Here is a 5,108-nt window from a genome sequence, read left to right on the forward strand (position 1 = left end):
TGTTATTGAGTTGTATGAGCTGTTTGTATATTTTGGAAATTAAGCTCTTCTTGGCCACATCATTTGCAAATATTTTCTCCCATTCTGTAAGTTGTCTTTTTGTTTTCTTTATGGTTTCCAAAAATATCTAACTTTTAATTAAGGTTTAATGGGACCAAATAATCAAAGCTAAAAATACTTCCATAAAAGAAGACAGTTCATAATGGCCATTGTTGCAATGACCACTCTTAAGTCCACACCATGTTTCCAACCAGACTGTGGCTTAATGGGATGCTTTACATGTGACATTTCAATGCTTTAATGAAAAAAGTAAAACATAGTATCAAAATTAAACAACCCCATTTAACAAGTAACTTTTTTCCTTGGTCTCACTGACAGCATTTTTGATTTTCAGAAGCAGTTCTTTGATAAAAATCTACATATCACTGCCATGACATCGAAGAGAATAAATAAACATCTTATGGGTTTCAAAGGTTAGTTTGAAAGATTTGAGAATAATTCTCAAAGTATTGCTGGAAGCCACTCTGAAAAGGCAGAATTAATAGTGGTGAAAAGACTAGTGATCCCTAAGTTTTCATTTTAACGTGCAACAAACATACTCTTTGAAAGGAAGAAAAATTAAAATTAGAAAGGATACAGGAGAGAGAGAAAAGAGGGGGGAGAGGAAGAGGGAGGAGAAGAAAGAGTGGGAGAGGGAAAGCGAGAAAGAGAGAGAGAGAGAGAGACCCCCAATGGCTTTACCAAAAAAAAAAAAAAAAAGATTTAGTTAAAAATAGACTGATTCTTTCTTAATATGTAGCACTATGAACCATCTCTGCTTGCTTTCAATAGCTTTGTTTCCTTTATATCAATAACTATTTGAGGCAATATTCCAGTAGGCAGTCCTAAATCACAGAAATAGATGTCATGGGAATTCCCTGGCAGCCCAGTGGTTAGGACTTGGCACTCTCACTGCCAGGGCCCAGGTTCAAACCCTGGTCGGGGAACTAAGATCCTGAAAGCCACAAAAAAAGCCCCCCCCAAAAAGATGTCATGATATAAGGATGATTTTCACGGTACCCTCTTACATATTTGTATATGTGCAATGAAGGAGATGTAAATCATTAACTCTAATAACTGAAACTATTGCTATTATTAAAATACTTTCCCACTTAATTCCAAAAAGATTTAAATTGATAGGGGATCAGCTTCCTTAACCATTAAAAAAACTTGGAAATTTCCTTTCTGATAATTTTGGTTGACAAGATTTTAATGAAACTTCATCCTGTCACTGAATAAAACTGCTTCAACATTATTTTCAAGGCTTATTATATCATCAGCATACATCATGTGACTGATAGTGTTTATCACACTTCCATGAGTACATATATGTTATACGGGATCACATAATCCACATTCACAAGATATCATATAATCTCTCTCAGGATAGTCTAATTTTTTATTCACTTTTACTCAGCTTGGAACTAGTCCATTTCAAATGGTTTTATAAATGTGAAATACCAGAATAGTAAATCACAAAGCAATGAAATATTTTCTTGCTGGCAAAAAAAAAAAAATCAGAAAACAACCAAGTCTCTCTGAAAGGCAAATTGTTTATTCATTATTAGTATTTTCAATATCATAATTAGTTGTCAGTTAAAATTGTTTTGGGGGAAAATGAAGATAATTATTTACATTTTGAAGAGTGCTTTACAACTTAACAGAATGCTATGTATCTATTCCCTCATTTAGGCTCATTAACAATTATGTGAAATAGACTGGACAGGAATTATTACCCCTATTATATAGATACAAAGAAAGTAAAGTTCAGAGAAGATAGTTCAGAGAGATATTATTAAGTTCAGAGAGATATTATTCCTAGGTCACTTGCCTAGTATGTGACAGCTGGGAGCAGGACTCAGCTTTTCTAACTCAAGGTCAGTGCTTTTTTCCTACTACACTGTGTAGTCATGGAGTGAAAAAAACATGGCCCATAAAAGGTTATTTTCTTTTTCCAATAGTTTAGTTCCATCAGTGAATTTTATTCTAAAAGTTCAGGTGCAATGAGTGCCACCTTGTATGTGCCATAATATATGAGGAATCGATTTCAGAAACTGTATTCGGCATGGAACAAAAGTTCAGGATATTGTTAAATTTATTGCCCTCCACCTCAAACAAAACCCTTTCCCTACTTCAGAGCACAACATTCATGTGATTATCCAATCACTATGTACTAGATCAAGGCTATTTTTCTAAAAGGCTAATAGAAAACACAACTGAATGGTTCCCTGAAATTGGAAGTTCTAACCACAATTGCTTTATTCATAGGATTGCAATATTTAGCAAATAAAAATACAGGATGTTCAGTTAAATTTTAATTTCAAATAAGGGATAATTTTTAAAATACAAGTATGCCCTAAATATTGCATGGGCCACCCTTATACTAAAAAATTACTTATTTATCTGAAATTCAAATTTAACTGGGTGTATTTTACCTAGCAACCCTACTGAATTCAGTCACTGCCATTGCACATAGACTGGATTTAATAAATTTATCCTCTTTCTTTGATGGGTGTCTATAGAAGCATGGCCTTCAAGTGAGTCATCTTTCCAGTCCATGTGTGTTATATTTAGAGTTTTAGCAGTATCATCCTTGGAGCCAGAAATCTGGTAGTCTCTAATTATCAAGTAGACTAGAGGAAGGGTGTAGTGGAATAGACACAGGCTTAAATAAGACAGATTTGGATCTCATTTCCTATTTGAGATTTTCCAATGGATAGCTCTGTGACCTTCCATGAGATATTTAATTTCTCTGAGCCTCAGCTGCTTCTTCTATAAATTACCTACCTCAAAGCTAATACAGTAGTTTGATGATTATGAGAGACTGTGACTACACATTGCTTAGCATCATGCTTCTCCTCAGTAGACACCCAAAATATTAGGTAAAGAAAACCAAAACAGTTTCATGTGGACAGATAACTGGGCTATCCATATCTGACTTGATACACAGATATTAATACGTAAGTTAAGATCTGTCGTGTCTATTATATCAGTGAGTACAGTCTACATGGAAATGAATAGTCATTATTGTAAATACTAGATAACTTAGAAATTACCCATTTAGCATTATAGACACCAATATGGTCAAGTGGTTAGATTGTTTAAAAGTCTAAGGATATTAAGATGAAAGAATTTATATGTCAAACATATAGATCTTTGGAAACAAATGATACTATGAGTACGTTATTGCTAACAAATATTCCTGGACAGGTCTAACTCATCTACCTATATTTGGGCAATTCCTTGATTGTCAGATTTGTGGTCATTTGAAATCAGTCTATTGAAGGAGCAAAGGGAGATAATTTGTAGTCAGTAGGCTCTGAAGACTGAGATTTAAACAATTCTCAGAGTGAAAATGGATGAGGGAAGGAAACATCCTCGACATCTAGAAGACTTAGCAAAAGAGAGTTTTGGGAAAAAATAGTGATCATGTTTTGAGATGTTAACGGCTATCAACTTAAACACATTCACAGGTGAAACAGTGTTCCAGGTGGAACAGTGAAGTGGAACTTAGGTTTAAGTTTGTCAAGTTCAGTTAGGTAAAAAAGGCTTTTTATTGGGATAATGAATGCCAAGGCTTGAAGCTTTGATCAATTATCTTTTGCAGGCTTCTAGGACATTCTATTCCTCTGGTTTTAAGAAGAGCAGGGGCTGAAGATGATCACAGAGTCAATAGGTGCCCTAGCATTCTATTCAGTCTAGCATTCTATTCAGGTTTTAATCATAGAAAGGTATCATGAGGCAGAGAGACATAACTTGAGAAACAACCACCCTTCTAAAAATCTCCACTAAAGATGATTTCAGCCATATCTAGGTTCTTCTTATTAAAGATGACTATTCAAAAGAGTTGAAACGTCATATACAAAAGTATAATTCTTTTGAATCTCTGTTTTTCAGGTCACTTTATCCTAAAGACAGGCCATAAAAGAAATTTCAAAAGCTTAGTTATAGTCATGCAATTGTATCTCTTATTGTTTTTTCTCAAAGGATGTTTCAAATGACATGGCTCTTCTCTTGCATAAAATCTGTCCTACTATCATTACAGAATCTTTCTATGTTAATTTTTTTCTCTTACTTCCTTCTCCATCTGTGCTGTGGACTCCTTAGAAAAACTGGCTTAATCAGCCAGATGTATGTATATATATCTATATCTATACAGATATAGCATTTGATATATCTATATATCTATATATCTATATCTATAGATATATATAGATATAGATATATAGATATATAGATATAGATATAGATCAAATGCCATGATTTTTAGTTATTGCTTATCCTTACAGACACACTGAATATCTTTTGAAAAAAGAGAATGAATTGTTTCAGTTATTATGGCTGAAGTTCTCCTGACTCACCTAGATAAGGTGATTAACTATTACTAAGCACCTAAATACACCTCACAGAGAAGTAAACTTCACCTAGGGAAGCCTCTTTGAAGGTTCAGGAAAAATCTTTGAAGAGCTAACCGGAGGAAAAATGTATGACACATGGTTTTCACTGATTAGATCATGAATTGTGCTTTCCTCACCCTCTGCAGTACATTTTATATTCCCCCTTTTACAGTGATAAATAAAAGAGTAAGGGGGGAATAACCAAGAAGAAATAGAAAATATGAACAGACTAATATCAGTAATAAAAGTGACTTAGTAATAAAACAACTCCCAACAAACAAAAGTCCAAGACCAGGTGGCTTCACAGCTGAATTCTACCAAACATTTAGAGAAGAGTTAACAACTATCCTTATCAAACAACTCTGAAAAATTGCAGAGGAAGGAATGCTTCCAAACTCATTCTTTGAGGCAAGCATCACCCTGATACCAAAACCAGACAAAGATATCGCAAAAAAAGAAAATTACAAACCAATATCAGTCATGAGCAAAAACCCTCAACAAAATATTAGCAAACTGAATTCAACAATACATTAAAGGGATCACTAACCATGATAAAGTGGGATTTATCCGAAGGATGCAATGATGGTTCAACATCTGCAAATCAGTCAATGTGACACACCACATTAACAAATTGAAGAATAATAATCATATGATCATCTCAATGAATGTAGA

At 33.9% G+C, this 5,108-nt stretch overlaps 1 non-coding gene across 1 annotated transcript; it reads left to right on the forward strand.

Moving 5' to 3' along the window:
- Positions 1-914: 914 nt before the first annotated feature.
- On the forward strand, positions 915-986 carry TRNAE-CUC (transfer RNA glutamic acid (anticodon CUC)). Its single transcript has one exon. It is a non-coding gene; the product is annotated as a tRNA-Glu (tRNA).
- Positions 987-5,108: the final 4,122 nt, after the last annotated feature.

This window comes from Aethalodelphis obliquidens, unplaced genomic scaffold (genome assembly GCF_003676395.1).
Source record: "Aethalodelphis obliquidens isolate GAN/ISIS:26980383/991018 unplaced genomic scaffold, ASM367639v1 scaffold54, whole genome shotgun sequence".
NCBI lineage: Eukaryota > Metazoa > Chordata > Mammalia > Artiodactyla > Delphinidae > Aethalodelphis > Aethalodelphis obliquidens.